The sequence below is a fragment of the Sphaerodactylus townsendi genome, linkage group LG09 (assembly GCF_021028975.2).
Source record: "Sphaerodactylus townsendi isolate TG3544 linkage group LG09, MPM_Stown_v2.3, whole genome shotgun sequence".
Lineage (NCBI taxonomy): Eukaryota > Metazoa > Chordata > Lepidosauria > Squamata > Sphaerodactylidae > Sphaerodactylus > Sphaerodactylus townsendi.
Genome location: NC_059433.1, coordinates 1,800,693 through 1,823,861, shown reverse-complemented (window position 1 = coordinate 1,823,861; position 23,169 = coordinate 1,800,693). Strand labels below are relative to the sequence as shown.

Genomic DNA, 23,169 nt, shown 5'->3' with positions numbered 1-23,169 from the left:
GATTAAAAAGGAGTGTATTAATCCCACTTCTAGGAAGACAGTTCCTCCGTCTAGCAAGCGATTTTTCTCATGTCCGCTTATGTTCATGACCTGTTACAGACTCCGATTGTTGATGCACCAGTGGCAAATTTGCAATCAGGCAATTTAGTTTCTAAGGATGGGGAGATATATTAGAGATCTCCTAGACAGGAAGTCTGAGGTAGCGATGAAGAAGGCTCATGACTGGTTGGCCGTGTTAATTAAGGTTCTAATACCTACAGCCACTGTTTCCAGGGCGTTGTTGGTTTGGATTAAACACATTCGCCAGTACCAACTAGATATAATGCAGAAGGACAGTTGGTTAGTGGTGCCTTCATCAGTCAAAAGGAGCCTTGTCTGGTGGACAGACAGCAGCAACCTGTCTAAAGGGAAACAATACTTAGTAAGGTCTACAGTTCAAGTTTTCACAGATGCAAGTCTCTCCGGATAGGGGGCGACCATGGGTCACCGGTTCGTCCAGGGTCAGTGGTTCAGGCCGGACTCAAAACTACCCATCAACCTGTTGGAGCTGCGTGCAATCCACCTGTCTCTGCGTCATTTCAGTCCGAGCATCCGGGGTTGTCACGTACTAATAAGGATGGACAATGTAGCTGCAAAGGCGTACTTAAACAATCAAGGAGGAAGCAGATCATCAGTTCTCCAAGTAGAAGCGGCCAAACTGTTGACGTGGTCGGAGAATCATTTAGCGTCCATTCGGGCAGAGCACATCAGTGGCATCCTGAATACCAAGGCAGACTGGTTAAGTCGAAAGACGATCTCGAATGCCGAGTTGGCAACTTCATCCGGCAGTATTCAAAAGCATAGCCACATGGTTTCCCAGGCCACAGGTGGACTTGTTCGCCTCACCCGAGAATGCCCAGTTGCTGAGATTCTTCACCCGGTATTACCATCAATCAGCGATAGCAACAGATGCCCTAGTGGCTCCGTGGCCGGAAGGAGTTCTCTTTGCGTTCCCACCCATTCCAAAATTGTTACGCAGGCTGAGGTTGGAGCGGAACGATCTGATTTTGGTAGCACCCTATTGGCCCAGGAGACCGTGGTTTTCCACGATCGCTCAGATGTCTCAGCAGGAACCACTGCATCTCCCATGCAGATCGGACCTGCTACGTGCTAAGTTCTCTTTTGTACGGCACTATAAGATTCAATCCTGGGCTGAGCAATGTACTGCCTTCGGCACCAGGGTGTTGAGTCATGTTTCCGGAGACTAATTTCCCACCCGGGGAGCGGGACACTGCTTTGGTATGTCCCATAGAGATGCCCTACGCCTCCAGGATAGCGGCCCATTGGTACTTGCCATGTAGGGCCCTTCTCCTGGCAGGCGTAGGGCATCTCGGCCCTCCCTGAGATTGTCTACTGGAAGGATGAGTCAGAGTTGGTTATACCGTTGAGGTTAAAAAAAGAGAGAGAGAGGTTTAGGTGGATGTGTTTGTATCCAAGTTCCTAGTTTGTTTTCTGAATGCGTGCTCATGTTTTGCGCGGTCAATCCATTACTGGCAGTTGAAGGGGGGGAGTGAGCGAGTGAAAAGGAAGTGGAAGAAAAAACCAGTAAAGCCCTGCCTCCTAAGCAGGGAAAGGAACAACCCATAGAGATGCCCTACGCCTGCCAGGAGAAAGGCCCTTCACGGTAAGTACCAATGGACCATTCTGTCTGAACTTAAATAGAGAGAAAAGACTTCCCCAAGATATACTTGTTTTTTTGGCCAGGATTAAATTGCATGATATCATCTTTTTTAAAAATTCAGCAGAAAGATTGAAAGTAGAAGGGAGGGTTACCAATTTTGAAAGAAATACCACTCAGACTACTTAGGAAAAGAAGGGATTATAATTTTTGGTTGGATGTTTAAAGAAAAAAGATATTTCATTTAAATGGGAGGATTTAGAAGGAATTTTGTTGATATGGATAGCAAAGAAAATTGATTAACATCAGTCAAAGAATTTTAAAGAGAAATAAAAAGTATTTAACTGAAGAAAAGAAGGGAGGAACAAGTAAAAGTAAGTTTTATTTTAGCACAAGTTTATTTTTATTCTCTGGGGTCTTGGAATATTAATGTAATCAAGCTCCCCATGAAAAGAAGAAAAATATTCCACTTAGTTTAAAAAGGATATAATTTGTCTTCAAGAGACACATATATGTACAAAAGACTAAAATGATTGACTGATCAGCATCTAGGAAAAGAATATTTTTATGCCTAACCAGACAAAGAAAAACGGACTAGGTTATCAAGGAAAAACTTTGGTTGTAGGTAAATACATACCAAATGAAAATAAACAGAAAAAATTTAGTGAGCTAAAAGGAAAATTTTGGAAGTGGAATAGACAAAGTTTTGTATTCTTAGGAAACTTTAACAGAGTCCTGATAACAGCAATTGATTAGAAATCTGTTGATACACACATGCACACACACACACACACACACACACACTATGGGAGACTACCTCAAACAATCTTTGATTTAGTTGAGGATTTAAGATTACATGATGTATAGAGAATTAAAAATCCAAAAAAACAATTTCTCCCCATTAGACATAACTCATGATCAAGAATTGATTTGATATGGTGTACCGATGTATATAATGCTATAACTGAACCTCAAACCCTTCCAGTTGCAATGAATATTTTAAAAAAATAGATAAAGTTCCAAATTGGAAATTAAATGCTTTTCTATGAAAAAAAGAAAAAAAATGATTTTTTCTTTGAAATGAATTTAAATAATGAGTTGGATGCTACAATAGTATTAGATGCATCTAAAGCATTTATGAGGGGCTTTTTCCTAAAAGAAAATAATGTTCTGAAAAAAGATAGGAGAAAAGCAGAAGAAAATGTTGGAAGCACTTAGGAAAAAAGATAGAGAATTGAAAATTAATATGAATGATAGGATACTACAATCAGAAATAAAAAATTTATAGAAGCAACTATCTATGTTGTATATGGATGAATTAAAATTTGATATAGATGAATTAGAATTTGATATAGATGAATTAGAAATGAAATTTGCTACACAAAAACATTTCAAATTTGTGAATAAATCAGATTAGACAATAAATAAGATTAGACAAGAAAAAGAGAATAAATACATTAATCAAATTAAAATTAATGACAAAATCATAGATGAAAAACTATTGTGAATGAATTTTTGGAATTTTATTGAAAGTTGTTCAAAAATAAGAAGGTTGTATGTAAAGGACTTTTTGGATAAATCCAAATAGTTAAAGTTAAACAAATTAAATGCTCTATACTCTGTTCCACAGAAAGATGATAGTAGATTGTATATTCCTTTGCCACAGAACAAAGCATACCAGACTTTCTTTTTTGTAGCATGCTTTGCCTGGGTTCTAGTGCCTTCCCAGCCCTGCCAGGCACTAGTGCCTACATTTTAGCATAAATCCTCTTGTATCAAAGTACCATGTTCAGTGATGTACAAAATAATGATTTTGACAAAGACAGTGTGTAAAAATGAATGATAATTCTCATATTTGTTTGGGACTATATTCCAATGTGGAAGTTTACAACTTTCTCAACTGCAGCACCTCAACTGACTGAACTATAATCTTTCTGTGAATCAAAGTGAATCACATTTAACAGCCCAATCCAGAATGGGCTGATGGGTAAGGATGGTGCCATTCCAGTGCTGCCCCATCCTCTCCAAAGGGTGTTCCCATAGTGCAGGGAGGTCCAAAGAACTGTGACTAGCCCAAGGTCACCCAGCAGGAATGTAGGAGTGTAGAAACACATCCACAAAGCACATGGACAATTTCAATAGAAAGGAAGAAACTATTAAAATGAACAAAATTTAGCTACCGGTACTGAAAAACACTAGAATTAAGACAATGGTTAGTGAACCCCACCCAGAGTGTCTCTAGGCAGGAAGCAATCAACAGGATTAAAATGCCGAGCAGCTGCTGTGCAGATGCCCTCACTAGCTGATTGTGCAACTTCACTGTTACTTAGATATGCTAAAATGGGTGGATTCCATTCAACACATGCAAATCACACTTGCTTATTTATTTATTTGTTTGTTTGTTTGTTTGTTTATTTATTATATTTTTAGACCGCCATCCCCAGTAAGCTCAGGGCGGTGTACATCATAATTAAAACATACAATAAAATATAAAACAGTAGTTTGCACCCTTTAACCAATGCAAATGGTTCTTTCTCCCACCCTGGACATCCCACAAGTACATATACTCCACTTGCTTTACTACCACCAGATTCTCTGAACATGCCAGCCATAGATGAAGGTGAAAAGTCAGGAGAAAATGCTACTGGAACACTGCCATACAGGCCGGAAACCACACAACACTCCAACCACAAAATGCATTAGAAACTATCTGGGACAATATTATAGAATATGGGAAAGTGTCAGGCTTTAAAACTAATAAAATCTAAGAGAAATTTTTATAAAATATTTTATAGACATATTACACCACACAAATCAGCAAAATTTGTAAAGCAATCTCTGCTAAATGTTAGAAATGTTTCCAGTCAGTTGGTTCATTTTATCATTTATGGTGGTGTGTAAAAAGATGCATAAATTTTGGGTAGAGATTGGAGAAGAAATAAAGAAGATATTTAAACTTAACAGCATTAAAACAGAATTATTTCTGCTGAACATGACAGTGAATAAGTGTGAAAAATGAAGTATTTATGATGTACATGGTTATAGCAGCAAACCTGGTTATTGCTCAGAAATGTAAGGGATCCTCTATAAAATTGGCTTCCTCTATAAAATACTTGGATTACCACACTCTGTACCATATGCTGTACTATGCTTAGAAACTGGTCAGAACCTACTTGAAACAAGAGCATGGCTGAATGCATTCAAGTATTGGATCAAATTATGTTTTAACTCTGATGTGCGCAGTTTAATATACAGTGCGCTCCCAGACCTATTTGCCTCCGAATGGTATCAACTTCTCAAATCAAAAATTTACTCAATAGGTTTATTACTGGAAGATCTTTGTATGCTGACACCCAGAGAGATTTTCCAAACCTTGAAAAGTAGACTTCTAGAACAGGAATATCATATCTTGTTGGGGCAAGCAGATAAATCATGCTCACCCCTCTCTGTCGGAATAATACCGGAACAGGGGCACATAGCCGAATATCTTGAATTATTAACTGAACCCCAACAGAGATGGATTTTTCATCACAAAGGGGCCAGATGCAATACCTTCCCATCGGCCATTACAAAGGGTCGTTACTTATCCATACCTCTCCAGGATCGGGATTGTCCACACTGTAAAAATCAAGTGGAGACTCTTGCTCACATTATTCTTGACTGTCCAAGATATGTGGGCATTAGGAATTTCTCTCCCAGGCTGGCCCTAGACAAATTTGAAAGTGACTCTGACTGTTCTGTTGTGGAGCTTCTGTTAAACAACACAGATGTCATGCTCTTGGAAAAAGTAGCAAAATGTCTTTTACAAGTGACAGAACTTTCTAAGTAATGTATACTGCTATTTACAGTCTTCCTGTCTCCGCTTTGAATGTACTCTTGATTTGTATTTCAAAAATGTCTGGCAATGCTCTAGAACCTATTTTTAAATGCCAAATAAAGGTTGTTGTTAAAAAAAAGAAGGTATCAAAGTTACTAGCGAAAAAATAATAGGTTAAGAAATTATTAGATTTAGCAGAAATGGACAAATTAACAGAATAAGAGGACAGGACCCAGATGGGCACCTTCACACCTGGAAACCTGGTGAAATATAAAAAAGACATTAACCATAGGCTTTGTACATTAGAAAGTAGTGAGTAGATTCAATTGTAGTAGGAGTAAGACATTATTATAAGCATATAAGTACAATAACGGCAAGTTTTTGTCATAGAAAAAGAGATTAGACTTGTCTTTGTGAAGAAGTGGGAAGTCTTTGCATTTTGGATGAGATATTTGTTAGAGTAAAAACTTAAAATTTTGACATTGTATTTCTTTTAAATTGTACATCAATAAAATTGAAATCAAGAAAAAAAAGAAGTGGTAGAAGCAGATCTTTCTGCCTGCCTGGAACATTCCCTGGTCATAAAGGAAAAGTCCAGCAACTTCCTCCTTGACCTCAGACTCTGGGTCCTTTTACAGGGGTTGTCTTCTATTTATTGGTCCCCTGGGTTGCCTGAGGTGGGAGCAAGCGCACCCTGGCTTTCCTGTGTGAAGAGTTCGAGTTTGTCTTGTTTATTTCCCATGTTCTGTGCATTAGTGTAGAGACATCTAAGGCCGTAGTTCATTCCTAATGGCTGCTTATTTAAGGTTTTTTCTTTCCCACTTCGGGCTCGTGACCTATTTGCTCAGTTCTCTCCATAACCTTCAGACTATTTGATGAACTCCTGCCTGCTTGAATACTCCCCCACATAACTCAGTTTAAAGCTTTCCTGATCAGGTTTGTGAGCCTTTTATCAAAAATGTTCCTATCTTCAAACATGAGGTGCAACCAATCCCATGGCCACAGTCCATTTTCATGCAACTGCAGACCATGGTCCAGGAAGCCAAAACATTCCTGGCAGCACCCCTGCTAAGCCAGTTGTTCACCTCCACTATCCCTCCCTGAGCTGTGTCCTTCACCCAGGAGTAGAGATGAAATGACAACCTGTGCATCCAGATCCTTCAGCTTCCTTCCCAGATCCTCAAAATCCCTTGTGATGTCCGGAAAGCCAAGTCTTGCAGTGTCATTTGTTCACAGATACGTGGATTTACAAAACAGTTTCAATCAAGGTCTCGGGAAGAAGGGTAAGCTGAAGTGGAAATGTAAGAATTTGTACCATGACTCTCAACTTGGTGTTAACCTTCTCTGAATGTCACTACTTCATCAGCTTTCCACCCTTCTCCCCACATTGGATGACTTTGTCTGTCTCCTCTTTGAACTTAGGCATGGTTTCTTTTCTCATCTAGTCATAAAATCAATAGGCAAGAGATGTGAGGTTATGGTGCTTTGCTCAGTTCAAAGTAATGGGCTAGCAATTACAGGTAGGCAACATTTCATAGCTATTTCATTTCCCTTTGGGAAGACAGATGATCAGGAAAACACTACAGTGGAACCTCGGTTTTCATTGCCTTCGGTTTTCATCGGTTTCGGTTTTCATCGTTTTTTTCTGTGAAAAATTTGTCTCGGTTTCCATCGACTTGCCTCGGTTTTCATCGATTTGCAGTAAGGTGCAGGGGTTTGTGGAGAAAAATCACCAGGACAAAGCTGTTGCAGGCCATGTCTGCAACTTGTTTAATGACAATGACTTGCCCCATTTCAGGCAAATCTTTAAGTGGCGTCAGAAAAAGACCTCTTTGGACAGCTTTCTGGTGCAACATTGGTCCACTGGCTCTGAAGCTGGTCCTAGTGTTATTGTTTGTTAGTGTTTTCAGCATTAAACACTATGTTTATTCACCAAAAATGTGTTTTTGGTATGTGTGGCGCCTCCCCTGACCGCCCGTCCCCCTGGGGCAAGTGTGCCGTCCCACCTCCCTTTACCTGGGGGTTGTCCTCCCCAGCCGATGACTTAAATAGTCTCACCCACAGGGTGCCTCAGCTTTGGGCGTACCCTGACACCCTTCCTGCACCCTTCCCCTCTCTCTGTTACTTCACTGAGCGAGGATTGGTCCGCCTACTAGGTTTCCCACCACTCCCCCTTCCCTGTTGTACCCTCACAGGGATGGGGCTCAACACAGGTCCCCCAGCTTGTTCTCCTGCACAGCTGGTCTGCAGGACTCTCCCCTCCCTGTCCTCCTGGGCTAAGCAGTCTTCTTTCCGTGCCTCCTAACAGCTCTCCCTTCCACCCTCTTCCCTCAGCCAACACCCCTGAGCTTCCTTTCCCACCGCCTTATATCCCTTTTCTCCTCTCACTTCCCTGCCACGTCCCAGCTGTCGTCCCTTCAGATCTCCTCTATCACTCTCAGCTGGGGCTGGGTGAGCCCGGCTGGGCTCAGAGCCCTGCCCCTTCACTCCCCCGGCATGGCGCGTCCACGCCGGTGAGCCGGTCGATTGACAGGTCAAAGGATCGACAGGCCAATGGATCGACATCTTGTCCAGTTCTCGGGTCGGTGAGTCGTTGTGGTAGGGATGTGGCGTCTCGCTGGGATGGAGAGGCGGCAGATCGACGAGGCCGCCCGCCTTGGCCAGCCGGCGCAGCACTATCTCTTCTATGAGAGCGGGCGTTGCTGCGACCTCCCACGGTTCCGTTGCAAGTCTGCGCGCCACGCTGGGGCTCGCGCCCAGACAGTATGTTTTTTTGGAGTGCCTAGAATGGATTAATTGGATTTACATTGATTCCTATGGAAAAGTTTGCCTCGGTTTTCATCGGTTTGAGTTTTCATTGATTCTTTTTGGACAGATTACCAATGAAAACCGAGGTTCCACTGTATATTGTTGCTGAGTGCAAGACTGCTACACCTGCTGTCTGGAAGGGGAAAAGAGTGTCATGAAACAAGGGAAAGGGAGGAGCCTGAAAAGGGAAAGTAATCAATCAACATTGGCCAGCCATGCAACCTGTGTAGTTTTGCTTTCTGGTAACATGTGAATAGCTGTGTCTTGGATATAATTTTTACAATTACTGTTGATGTAGATAAGAAGAATTTAGCCTTTAATGCATTGCACCTGAACAAATGGAGCCGAAGAAAAGTTTGTTCTGAAATTTAACAACAACAACAACAACAACAACTTACACGATATGAGGATTTAAGGATTGAACTACAAAGACTCTGGCACAAACCAGTAAAGGTGGTCCCAGTGGTGATCGGCACACTGGGTGCAGTGCCTAAAGACCTTGGACGGCACTTAAAAACAATTGGCGCTGACAAAATCACCATATGTCAGCTGCAAAAAGCCACCCTACTCGGCTCTGCACATTATTTGTCGATACATCACACAGTCCTAGATGCTTGGGAAGTGTCCGACGTGTGATGTAATACAAAATCCAGCATATTGATCTTGTTTGCTGTGTATAACTGTTTTTGTATCAATATAATAATAATAATAATAATAATAATAATAATAATAATAATAATAATAATAATAATAATAATAATAATAATAATAAAGCCTAAACTTGGACAGAACATCAGTCCACATGCTGCAGAAAGCAGCACTTCTAGGAACTGCACACATTCTTACTAAATACCTCTCTAATCATCCTAGGTCCTTTAGGGAAGGACTTCGATATTCAGAGAGAGATGAATTCCAGACACTTGCGTGCTGGTGTTGTTATGATGTGTATAATAATAATAATAATAATAATAATAATAATAATAATAATAATAATAATAATAATAATAATAATAATAATAATAATAATAATAATAATAAAAAGATGGAAGCATTGGATAGAAAAACTGGGAAGCTGCTTATGACAATGCACCATGCCTTACACCCACACAGTGATACTGATAGATTATATCTTCCCCGGAGATCTGGAGGCAGGAGCTTACTTCAAGTACAGCAAACAGTGGAAGAAGAGAAGCATTCACTGGCCGATTGTGTGAAGGAAAGTCAAGAACAGGCATTGATTGAAGTGAAGAACAGACATTTGCTGTAAACCCAGAAAACCAAACAAGAATGCAAAAAAAATGTGATTAAAATGAGGACTGAAAGCTGGCACAACAAAGCACTGCACGGCCAATTTCTGGAGAAAATCAAAGACAAGGTGGATAACGAAAAGACCTGGCTGTGGTTAACAACTGGAACTCTGAAAAAGGAAACTGAATCCCTGATTTTAGCCACCCAAGAGCAAGCCATCAGAACAAATTCGATTAAGGCCAAAATAGAAAAAAATCCTCAGATGATGCAAAATGCAGGACTGTGCAAAGAAGCTGATGAAACTGTAGATCATGATCCCTCAGCTTCGCTGCAAAAAAGATATTTCGCCCAGACTGGAATATACAGAGACACAACTCAGTGGCCAAGATGATCCACTAGAATTTATACAAGAACTACAACATAAGAACAGCTAAGAACTGGTGGGAACATTGTCCAAAGAAAGTAATGGAAAATGAGAAGGTCAAGATCCTGTGGGACTTTCGAATCCAAATGGACAAAGTGTTGAAACACAATACACCAGACATCACCGTGATCGAGGACAAGAAAGTGAGCATCATCGACATAGCAGTCCCCGGTGACAGCAGGGTCATTGAAAAAGAACACAAGAAGGTCACTAGATACCGCGATTTGAAATTCGAGCTTCAGCATCTATGGCACAAACCCGCTGAGGTCGTCCCAGTGGTAATTGGCACTCTGGGCGCCATCCCGAAAACACTAGGGCAGCGCTTTAAACATCTTCGAATTGACAAAATTAACATCTGTCACATTCAGAAGGCAGCCCTGCTGGGATCCGCACAAATACTATGCCGATACATTACAACTTCCTAGGCCTCTGCGTGAGGCTCGAATTGTAATGAAGGCCAACAACCTGCTAAAGATCTGGCAGCTGTGAAATCTACAACAACAACAACAACAACAACAACAACAACAACAACAACAACAACAATAATAATAATAATAATAATAATGACCTTAAATGGCATAATTAAGAAAAATAAAGTGTTATAAATACAATTACCAATGCAGTTAAGACCATTTGCTAATAACAGAGCACAAAAAGTTAGCCAGTGCTTCCAGTACTTCTGCAGATTCATTGTCTAATAGAGTTATCCTAATTGATAAATCAGTATAATCAATGCAGGTTCTCAGCCACGGGTTTGTATATCAGACAATGAAATAAAATGTGCTAGTGTGTCACTTAAATGGATCCCAAGTGTTTCATCACTGTACATTACTGATGTCACATAGTCATTGAGAAGAAAGATTTGCTTTGACTCTGCCCTGTATTGCTATGTAATGCCCTGTGTAGAGAAATTGGGGTATTTTGTGTATTTGTGTATATAAGTGTATGTTCGTGGTGTGACACTCTGAGTCACTGATTTGGTTCAGTCAGACCATAGTAGGCATTAAAATTTCCTGGGCAATCCAGTGAGGCCAGCTAGGGAGACATTCTATTTGGTGCACAGATCTTCTGCTTCACTGAATTATGGCAGAGACCTCAATTAGGCCAAAGGAATAGCAGCAGCAGCAGCAGCAGCAGCAAACCTTTACTGGCATAGACAACAGTACAACAATAGTAAAAAACTGATTTAAAACATATACAATACAGGAAATAAATGTTAAGTGGAAGGAAAACTACTGGCATTTAGTAATTTCCAGGAGAAAGTCTGCCACTATCATACAAAGAGAAGGATGAGGATTGTCCAACGAGTAGTGTAATCTAAATAAATCAGGGAGATCGGGTAAATGTAAAGGAGTAAGATTCACATACTTGGATCTGATTTCCTTGAATCTGAAACAGTGTAGTAATTGGTGGGCCAGAGATTCAACTGAGCCATCGTTACACGGACACAATCTTTTAGCCTTTTCTTGCTTGTCAAATCTGCCATGTAACAAGGCAGAAGGCATAACATTAAACCTGGTGAGCATTATGGCTCTCCTTTGAACAGGGTTTATTAAGCAATACAGGTAGTGTGCCAAGTGGCCCTGTTCAAATGGGAGAGAAAAATACAGGGGGAGCACTTTTTTTGGCTGCAGTGATTAGGGTAGAGAACTCTCTATCCAATAGTTAACCTTTTAATTTTCTATAAGCTTCTGAATAGGACAAAGGGCAAAGTGAATCCATTTTTTCTTCAATTATGGAAAACCAGGGGTTGGAATGGGTGTCAGAGAGCAGACGGTGGACCAGAAAATTACAGCCTGAGAGAAAATGAATTTGCAGCCAGAATCTAAAAGCCCTCAGCCAAGCGGCTGAGTCCAAGGAGTTTTGACCTAACTCCAGACAAAGGGCTGCATAGGGCACGTGATTTGGGAGTCCAGTTATCTTATGAAAAAATTTGGATTGAAGGGAATTCAAGGAGTGGTTAATAGCTTGAATCCAAATTGGGACTCTGTGAAGCAATCTCGAGACGACTTTGACATTGAAAAATTTGAGGGCAGGAGGGATAAAGGAATGGCCACAGTTGTAGAAGAAACATAGTAATGCTGACATACTGTTAGATGTAGCTAGGAGAGCGACCTTCCTATGGGTTGCCCATGAAAGGTTATAGGAGAATGGCCAAGGTATTTATAGCACTTAACCTGTTCAAAGGCCAAGGTATTTATAGCACTTAACCTGTTCAATTTGGGTGCTTTTCATTGCCCATGTGAGCTTCTTAAAGCGCCTAGAGAAGACCAAAACCTTGGTTTTTTCATAATTAATTGTCAGTCTGTTGGATTTACAGTAATCCACACAGTGCTTCATTAAGTGTCTGAGGCCAACTTTGGATCGAGAGAGAAGGACAGCGTCATCTGCACAGAGCAGAATTGATACATGGGATGTACCCAGTTTTGGGGCATGGCTGTTCACTGCTGAGAGAGCAGATGGGAGGCCACTTTTAAAAAGATTGAAAAGAGTGGGGGCCAGACACAGCCCTGTTTGACCCCTTTGGTAATTGGAATACTGTCTGTCAAAAGGCCTTCGTGGAATCACTTGATCCAGCAACTGGTATTTGTGTGCAGTTGCCTAATTAAAAACAGGAGTCTGGCATCAATGTTGAGGGCAGCCAGTTTTGCCCAGAGAAGTAGTCTCGGCATAGAGTCAAAGGCAGCCTTGAAATCAATAAAGTCGGCATAGAGTTTGTTATCTGCATTGATTGAGTATTTGCTGGCTAGGTGTGGTCCATAGGAGATTTCCCCTTATGAAAGCCTATTTGTTCAGCCCCCACTGCACCAGAAATTCCTTCAGTAACAATTTAACATAAATCTTCCCTATCACTGAGAGAAGGCTGATGGGGCAGAAGTTGGCAGGCTTTGAATGACTTGCTTTTTTATGAATGGGAAACACAGTCACAGACAGCCAAGTCTTGGGGAGCATGCCTGAGCTGTTTACTCAGGTAAAAAAAGTGGCCAGGATAGGGGCCCACCAATCAGTATGAAATTTCAGAATCTCTGGGATTATAGAATCAGGGCCAGGGGCTTTCCTTCCTTTGAGGTCCTCTAACAGCTCAACTACTTCTTGAGATGAGACAGGAAGCCAACTAGGCAAATCTAAAGGGATAGGTGAAGGAGATCCATTGCTTAAAATATCATCATTAAAAAGTTTGCTAAAATAGTTATGCCAAATATCAGGGGTAATACAGGTAGGGGTAGGAGGCGTGCTTTGGTTATAATTATTCAGGACAGCCCAGAGTAGCTTGGAATTGTTAGAAGTTACTGCAGAGTGGAGATGTTCCCACTGAGTGATGACATGTTCCATTTGGTTCTTCCTAATTAACTGGCGAAAGTTGTTCCTACAATTTATTAGTAGGACGAGGAGATCCTGGTCTCCTGAAGCCCTAAAGTTCCAATATAAGGAGCGAATTTGACTATTGTGCTCCATGCCCTCTCTATTAAATCAAGGTGTTCTCTTTCTGTTTTTGCTGGGTTTCCCCACAGTAGAAAGGCCAGCCACAATTTGTTTAAGAAGATCTTTGAACCTGGTAATAGTCTCCTGAGGGGGAATCTGCAGTGAGGACAGAGTAAAAGATTTAAGGCTGGCTAAGGCTCCTTCCACACGTGCAAAATAATGCGTTTTCAAACCACTTTCACAACTGTTTGCAAGTGGATTTTGCCATTTCGCACAGCTTCAAAGAGCACTGAAAGCAGTTTGAAAGTGCATTATTCTGCATGTGCGGAATGAGCCAAAGCTAGGGGAAACGAGTAAGTTTTGAGTGGCTAAGGCCAGTTTGGGTGTCCAAACTAGTCTGGGGGGCAGTTCATTAGGTGGTGAGGAAGCTGCATGTCCGGCCTCTTAATGTGATAAAACAAGTCTAAGACCCAGCAGAAGATCTCCAATCTGGAAGGATGAAACAGATGATCTCAACTTTGGGGAAGTGAGGAGATAGTCAATGACACTGCAGCCATGAGGAGAAACAAAGGTATAATCTTGAGCGTGGGCATAGCACCTTAAGCCGTTAAGCCAAAGTTTGTTGTGCTTGATGGCCAAGTGAATGAGTTTCCTACCAGCAGCGTTGGAGTGAGTATCCTTGGAGTCACGGAGGACAGGAAGTAAGAGTGAGTGATCGGGTTCATCATCAAAACCTTCCTGCTCAAGAAGGGAAGCTAAATCTCAGAGAAGGGATGACTACATTCAAGCTCCTCAATATAAATGGATAGGTTAACCCAAATTTCACACAAGGTAGCTTTCTGAAGGCCAGGAGGAACATAAACATTAACAAGGACTAGAGAGAGATTCTCCCAGTGAATTTGAACAGCCTGAGCTGTCTGAGCGAAGGAGGGAAGGCCTGTATAGGAACATTTTCAATACATTGCCTCAGTAAGACACCTCTCTGTTGCAAATTGCTGATGATGTTTGTGCATCATTCTCATGGCAGTCAAAGCCTTTCGGGTGTGGAAAGGATCCGTGCAAGATGGCTTCTGCTCCTGCAAATGCTGCCACCTCAGTTGCCATATCCTCACCATCTGGTGATTCAGGTTGTTGGAGTGGAGCACATCCTAATTTCCAGTAGGGTGGGGATTCTCCCTTGTATAGAACTATTCGGAAGAAAGTAAGCAACTGAAGTATACTTACATTATGTTTTTAATAGATTGAGATTGATAGAGGTTGCTTTATTGATTTTTTTTTTACTGAGAGAGATTGCTTTAAACAGTAACCAGTCCTTCATTGATCATTATAACCTATTCTGTCAAAATTTTGTTTTTCCCATTTTTGTTTCTTGTTCTTTCTTCTGTTTTATTCTGTTTGCAGAGAAGGATGACTTACATGGGGTGTTGTGTGGTTTCTGGGTTGAATGGCTGTGTTCTAGTAGCATTTTCTCCTGACGTTTGACCTGCGTCTGTGGCTGGCATCTTCAGAGGATCTGATGATGGTAATATATATATATACCCGTGGAATGTCCAGGGTGGGAGAAAGAACAATTTGCCTGTTAACAAGTGTAAAGGATGCAATTAGCAAGCTTGATTTGCATGTGTTGGGTAGGGTCCACCCATTTAGCATGTGAGTAACCATGAAGATAGCATACTCAATTAGCGAGGGCATCTGCATTGTAGTAGCCAGGCCTTTTGATCACTTTGCTTACTGCCTGGAGACATCCTTTGTCTGGGTGGTGTTCATTAGTCACTGTCTTAATTCTAGTGTTTTTCAATATTCTGTGCCCAAATTGGTTTATCACATGTTCTGCTATTGATGATTTTTCTGGCTGAATTAGTGTAAGGAATTCCATAGACGCAGAAATAAAAAGGCTTTGGTAATGAAAGTCCATTTATTAAGACATCTTAGAAAGCTCAAGTACACGCAGTGGCAGGAATGACACTTCCCGCCAGAAGCACAGGTTACAATACAATTCACCCCATCCCCCCCTTCCTGATTCCCATGGGAACGGAGACTTCATCTCCCGCGCAAAGATAAAGTCTCCGCCGATCGCCCGGGCTGTGGAATGCACTCAAGGTTACTTCACCATCAACACCATTGAATCCTTTACACTCTGCCTCCCCTAAAGAAGACCCCTTCCCCAGGTTTATGCGGAAAGGCGCGGTGGAAAGCAGAAATAAGGGTGGGGGCTTCAATGTTTTCGGAATAAACCCATTGATTATACCCAGAGGAATATCCCACCCAAGAAACTAAATATTGCAAGCGGTTGCGATTAAAGCGGTAGAGTCCAGGATAGCGTCAATTTCGTAGTGCTTGTGGCCATCAATAATAGTCGGAGGGGCCTCTCCATTGAGTCGGTGCCAGGCATCGGAAGCAGGAGCCTCCTTGAGCAAGCTGGAATGGAAGACAGGATGGATGTTACTAAGAGAGTTAGGCAAATCCTAAGCGGGCAGTGACATCATTAATCACTTTAGTAATTTGAAAAGGTCCCACAAATCTCTTGCCAAGTTTGGAAAATTTATGCACGTCTCTGAGATTTTTTGTAGATAAATACACCCAGGAGCCCACACGCAGAGGGAAATCTGAGCGGCGTTTATCCGCTTGCAGTTTTTGGGAGTCCTTTGCTTGCTGTAAGGCGGTCTGGACCGACTTCCATCCCTCGGCTAGGGATGAAATCCATTGTTGGAATTCTGGGGGTCCAACGCTGCTGCGGGTAGTTGTGGTAGCGGGGGGAAGGAGCGACCAGACACAATTTCAAAGGGGGTTTTCTTTGTACTACTATGAGCTGCATTTTTGTAGGCGTACTCTACATGCGGAATAAGCTCGCACCAATTGTCTTGGTGGTAGTTGGTGTAACAACGTAAATACTGCTCTAGGGTTCTGTTCGTTCTCTCCGTCTACGCCGTCACTTTGAAGGCGTGGTAGGGGGGCTGGGCGACGGCGAGCGGCTCCCAACAATCCCAAAAACGCTTTCCAGAACTTTGAGATGAATTGGGGGGCCGCGATTGTCGGAGTAACTCCACCTTAACGGGGCGGAATGGAGGCGGTAAACATGTTGAATAAACAGCCGTGCCAACTTAGGAGCAGAGGGGATGGAAGCACATGGAAAAAAATGGGCTTGCTTAGAGAATAAGTCTACCACCACCCATAAAACCGTGTTGCCATGACCTTCGGGCAAATCTGTAATGAAATCCATGGAGATGACTTCCCAAGGGCGGGGAAGCTACCGGGAGAGGTTTCAACAGTCCATGGGGCTTTCCCGGGATGGTCTTGGCTTCTGCACAAACCGAGCAGCCTTTAATGTAAGCCTCAATGTCTTTGCATTGCGCGCCACCAGAACTGCCGGCGGGCTAAGTGCAGAGTTTTCAAAAAGCCAAAATGTCCAGCCGAACGGGCATCGTGGCAAGCTTCAAGAACTTGCTTGCGGAGGGGGGCAGGCCACGTACTCAACATTCCCCCCTCCGGCCCAAGAACTCCATTCTCCAAACTGCCAATTGGGGAGTCCCTTCAGCCGCTAGGGCTCATGCAGCCCCGCCTCCACCAATTCCACGCAGGAAAGGAGAGACGAGACTGGGAACGGGGGGGGTGGAGGGGAGGCGGACGTTTGAAGAGATCGGGTGACAGCCAACCCCAACTGGGAGGGTGAAAAGAACGGTGCGTGGAATGTCTCGCAAGGCAGCTCCACCCCCCTCCCCAGGTAGGCGCCGGTGAGCACAGCCATGTTTTGGTTGGTTTTCCCAGGAAAAAAATGGACTGTAAAATGAGAAACGAGAAAAGAAATCGGCCCAACGAAGTTGTTTTGCGGACATCTTGAGTGGGGGTGGAAAAGAGCCGCCAGGTTTTTTATGATCCCGACCAAACTTACTTAGAAAAGGATGCTTAGCCCCCTCCAGCCAGTGGCGCCAAGTGGAGAGTGCTGCTTTGATGGCCGCAGTCTCCTTGTCTCCCACAGTCCAGTTGAGTTCGGCACCAGAGGAATTTTTTTTAGACAAATAAGCACATCGGAACCAGTCTACCATCTTTATTTTTTTTCTGCAACAGGGCTGCCCCCTGAGTGCTTTGTCCGAGAAGCGTCCACGTGAACCACAAACGGGAGATCTGGGTCGGGGGTGCTTTAGGATAGAGTCTCGGTGGTAAATGCATGATTTTAATAGTTGAAAGGCTGTTTGACATTCCTCCAGACCAGAGAAGGGGCCCCAGGCTTGGCGGACAGTGGTAGAATCTTACCCCTTTAGTGCAGTAAGAGGTCTGTAAGAGAGGGAGAGTCAGTTCAGCAAATTGGGGTATAAAATCCACGATGAGAAATTAGTGCAAAACCAAGAAACGACTTCCGGGAGTTCTTTGCGGTTGGTAAGCGGGCAGACCATTGGAGGGACTGCATCAATTTCTAAAGTAGGATCCATTTTAAGCCCTCGTGCTAGATCCAGTAACCCAAATAGTCAATGGAGGTCTGATGAAAAACAGCATTTGGAGAGTTTGGCAAAGAGAGAGTTGTCAAGCAAAGCGTTTCTAATACCTCTCGGGACCAACATTTCATGCTCTTCTATAGTTTCTTGAGTAAAATTAAAAGCGTCATCTAAATATACAACAACTCCCTTGTACAGTAAATCATGGAGAACCTCGTTGATATAAGGGGCCATGAAAGCTCCAGGGGCCCCCACTTAACCCGAATGGCATTATTAAATATTCAAACTGTCCAAACTTTGTATTAAACGCGAGTCAGGTGTTCATATCCTTATCAGCAATTCTGACTCTGTAGTACGCTTCTGTCAAGGCTAATTTAGGAAAGAGGCGTCCGTTGCGGAGTGCATCTAAAAGGGCCTTGAGCAAAGGCAAAGGATATTTATTGGGCAGGGAGGCCGCGTTGAGACCGCGATGGGGTGTGCAAAGCCGTAAAGACCCATCTTTCTTTTTGACAAAACAAAAGCCGGGAGCAATACGTGTGTATGTTTGAGTAGCCCCGGCCCGTATGAAACCGCATGCGAGCAAAGGGTTCTTGCATCTAAGAAAGCCACGTAAGTTCCAGCCTTCTCCTCATTTGGGACTCATGCGGTAGAATTCTAAACCCCTTGGGCAGTTGCGCCCCTGGTTTGGTAAGCGGACAATTTTACAGTCAGTGTCTCTGTGGGGTGGCAATTGATCGCATTCCTGCTCCCTGAAAAACTCTGGCTAGATCCTGATATGCAGGTGGGATGTCAATAGAGAATCGGGGAAGTAATCACTGAGGGAAGTGCCAGAGTGGGGGGAGTGTCAGGAGACGTTGGATTTTCTTCCCAATTCATGTGTTCACACGCAGGGAGGGTCCAGTGAATTCTAGGATCCCTTTCTTTCCAAATGAATTTTTTTGGTTCATGTAACAACAACAACAAGGCATGCACCCAAAAAACTATGGAGTGTTTAGCCACTGGCGCTAAAATGAAACCAATTTTTCTCCCCAATGGTCGGGCGCAACGGAGGAGAACCGGCTGTGTTTTTGAATTGGGCTGGGCAGTCCCTTCGTTTCCGAGGGGCTGCCGGGCCCATTTGGGTGAATGGTATGGAAGCTTAGCCAGGGGGAATTCGGTCCAGACCTTAGCTCCTCTGCCACCTGGGGCCGCATTAAGCAGTGGGAGCAGCCGGAATCCCACAAGGGCCGAGGCTATAATCGCGAGTGTGTTTAATGCCAGGGTTGGCCAAATGAAATGCTTGAACAGTAATGGGGAGCGCTGCCTTCACTCCCACACAGCGCTGGTCAGGAGTCGGGCCCACATGTCCATGGGGGCTGAAGAAAGACAGACCGCTGCTTCCCCTCCTCTGGAGTGCGCCTTCTTCGTCACCGCTTTAGACGAGCCAGTGGGAGGCTGGCCCTGACCTGCGTGGTGGTTTGGCAGACGGAGTACGCGGAGCTGGAGGCTGATTTAGTTTTTTGCTTCTGCTTAGGACAGTTGGCTGGCTAGATGACCTGGCCCTCCACTTGCAGGTAAAGACACAACCTGCTCGGGCGCACGGCGCTCAGAGTGGTTGGTTTCGCAGCTGCCGGGTTTGACTTGGCGGGCACGGTAGTGGTTTTCGGGCGTGGGCGGCCTCCTTGACGAAGCTTATTCCAAACGAGGACGCCACTTGAGACCCCAACTGGATCCAACCCGCAATGGTAACGAGGAACCCGGATTAAAAACACAGTTTTCACGTAGCTTGCTATCCACAGCATCCGGTGAAGCATTCGTGATCTCATGCGTTCAGGCCACTCAGGAGGAAGTTCCAGCAGCCGCCGCAGAACGAAATTCACTGGACAAATTCTGCAAACGGGCGGTTGCCTTGCTGGATGGTTTTTGATGGTATGACATTTCATTCTCGGCTTGATCTTGAAAGCGCCTCAAAGCTTGGAGGAATGCTGGCACCAGCGCGAGAGTCCTCATCCCGCAAATCCAAAACAGTCACGAACCAGTCGGTTGCCGCCCCATCTAGGACTGAGTCGGCGTCCCGTATTTTTTCGCGTTCAGACCGGGTAGAGATCATCATAGTCTTCCAAGTGGGCATTGAGCTGTGCGATGGCGCAGGGAAGTTTGGAAGCGGGTCCCATCAAAATCGGCTGGTATCGGGGTCGGCGCAGCCCCCCGCTCGATCGCTCTTGGCTTCCTGCTGGGGAGGTGGTTTCGCTGGCTGAGCAGGTTGGGCAGGCGGCTGTTGTACAGGGGCTGGAATCGGCGGCTGGCGGTGCCGCTGAGATTTGGGTGGCAGGACCCAGGCACGCGGCCCCCCTGGCACCGCGGCATGATCAGTAACAGCATAGGTTCCAACTTATGGCCCCTCTGGTCTGCTGCCTCCTTAGTTCCTCCAAAGCAGCCAGCCTCTCTCCCATGGCCAATGCACCCGAAAGACATGCAAAGCAGCTTTTCTCAAACCTAATTTAAGCAGTTCGTCCTGCCGCTTAAGGGCTTCAGTGAGTTCACTTTGCGTGCGCAGGAGCCTGAACGCTGCTGCTGCCGTTGTAAATCCAGTCTGGACTGTTCCAGGACTCTTTACTGGGCAAGTGACTGACAGATTCTGGGCGCATTGCCGCTTGGAGCTGCGCCTTTGGCACGGGTCCGGCACTCGAAGCTGGACCCTTTGCGCTTGCTGTTCCCGGTCCCTCTGCAGCGGTTTCTCAAGGCTCTTGCTGCAAAAACTGTGCCCGCTCCTCCCTCCTATAGCTGGCGCGTTTCACGGTTCCATGCGCGCTTTGGGCATCTCGGGTCGCCTCTACTTCCTCATCCCAGTCTTCTCTCGATGGGAGAGGAAACCGGTCCGCTGGGAATGCAGGCTTTCTTCAGACTTCTTCGTCATCAGGGAAGCTTGAGCCCTCGGAGACACCGTAGCCGCTGGCCAGTTAGCTACCGGGTGGCTCCTCGAGGCACTCCTCAGGTGCGGTCAGCCGGACCGGGATGGGGGGTCCGATTGGGGAAGCTGCAACGGATACTCCCTCCCAATTCCAGGTTGAGTCCCGGGTGTCCTTGGATCGGCCCCCAGTGCTGTGCCACGGTGGTTCCCTTGGGGAGCATCACCAAAATAACGAAAGTCCAGGGAATCGCTCAATGGATTCCTGGGTTGCCGCATGAAAGGTGGCTTCAAGCCCGCCTCCTCCATGACAGGTTGCATCTGGAGGTTTGTAATCCACACCGAGAACGGGTAAAGATCCCGGTCCACAGGCGCGCCATCCATGGAAGGTTTCCAAACGCATCTCCACATGGAAGTCCCCTATCAAGCTCGCCGCCACGCCCCTCGCTCCAACGGGAGTAAAGGAAGACTCGTGTTGATACGAGGACGGGAAAGAGCCACCAGCTGGCAGCTGCCGCTTCTCCGCCGGGCAGTTCTAGGATCCAGAGAAGGGAAAGGTCGGAGCCCCTTCTTTGGGGCTACCGCACCTTCCGCAGGGTAACATTCAACCTCTCCATCGCAAGACAAGAGGTCCACTGCACAAGAAATATAGATGTAATTAAGATTCCTGCTACACAATGTAAGGAATTCCATAGACGCAGAAATAAAAAAGGCTTTGGTAATGAAAGTCCATTTATTAAGACATCTTAGAAAGCTCAAGTACACTTGAAAGTGGCAGGAATGACACTTCCGGCCAGAAGCACAGGTTATAATACCATTCACCCCATCCCCCCTTCCTGATTCCCATGGGAACGGAGACTTCATCTCCCGCGCAAAGATAAAGTCTCCGCCGATGCATCTGGCCCATCGCCCGGGCTGTGGAATGCACTCAAGGTTACTTCACCATCAACACCATTGAATCCTTTACAATTAGTCTGCAGTGCCTTCCATGTTCTTTGATTTGTGTCTGAGTGCTGCGTTTGGTGGTCCCTACGTAGACTTGTCCACAGCTGCATGGTACACAGTAGACTCCTGCAGAAGTTAGAGGATCCCTTTTATCCTTTGCTGAATTTTCTTAGCATTTGTTGAATTTTCTTAGGGGGTCTGTAGATTGTTTGGAGGTTATGTTTCTTCATCAGTTTCCCTATACGATCAGTGGTTCCCTTGATGTATGGTAAGAACACTTTCCCTCTGGGTGGCTGTTGATCTTCTTTCCTGTAGTTTGTTCTTGGTCTTGCAGTTCTTTTGATTTGTGTAGTAGAGTAACCATTAGCCTGTAGAGCCCAGTTTAGGTGATTCGGTTCGTCTTGAAAGAGGTGGGGTTCACAGATTCTATTTGCACGATCTACCAAAGTTTTTATTGTGCTCCTTTTCTGCCTGGGTGATGATTGGAGTTTTTATGTAGATATCTATCAGTGTGTGTAGGTTTTCTGTATACTGTGTGGCCTAATTGTTGGTTTGGTTTGTGGATGACTAAGACATCTAGAAATGGTAGTTTTTCCTTGTTTTCTTTTTCCATAGTAAATTGGATGTTCGGGTGATATTGTTAATATGGTCCAGAAACTTGTTGAGTTCTTCTTCTCCATGGCTCCAAATGGTGAACATGTCATCCACATAATGAAACCATACAGTGGGTTTTTTTGGTGCTGTTTCCAGGGCTTGTTTCTCAAAGTGTTCCATGTAAAAATGACTTATGTGCTAATAAAGTCACTGCAGCTCTGAGCACCAAAAAACAAGATAACAGGAGGCAATTAAGACTAATCTTTTTTTAACCTTCATAAACATATACGTTTGAAGGAGACCATTCTGAATGTGATGCTTATGCAGTTTCAAATGGTTCACATTGTTCAGGAAAAACGTTCCCTCATAGTATATTTTTTCAGTGCATTCCACAGACCATTACAAAAAGAGATACAGAAGTGACATATTTTATCCCAGTATGTTCTATTACCAACAGATAGTTTAATTCTGTAGTAGTTCCCTAATTTATTCAGCATTTAATTTATTGTAGGACCAGCAGGATGTCAATCGACTGCTTATTTTGTTTATTCATGACACATGTCACATTTACTAAAAAGCAAAAAATGACAGTCAGTCATAAAAATCAGCTATTTTTAAAATTTAACCAGAACATTAATTGGAAAGAACACAAAGGACCGTAATTGCAGCAGCAGTAAAACTTTTAAAATAATGTCAGCTTTAAAATAATGACGTTAGGCTATGTTTGCTTTTTTTGTTTTCAAAGCCCTTTGGTGAAAATACAAAAGAGATGAAAGCTTGATGGACCTGTCCTGGAAGGAGGTCCAAAAATACGGAGTCCCCGGAACATGGAATTTAAATCCCTTTTGGCCTTGGTACCTGGAGCAGAGTTCTGATCCCAGATCAAAGAGCCTAGGAAGATCGGGGGGGGGGGGGCACTTTCTATTTTCAGCTGTG

General features: G+C 44.1%; 1 protein-coding gene across 7 annotated transcripts in view; it reads left to right on the top strand.

The window, feature by feature from the left end:
* CTNND2 (catenin delta 2) overlaps positions 1–23,169 on the top strand; it is a 655,193-nt gene that overhangs the window by 472,134 nt on the left and 159,890 nt on the right. The gene's annotated exons all lie outside the window — the stretch shown is intronic.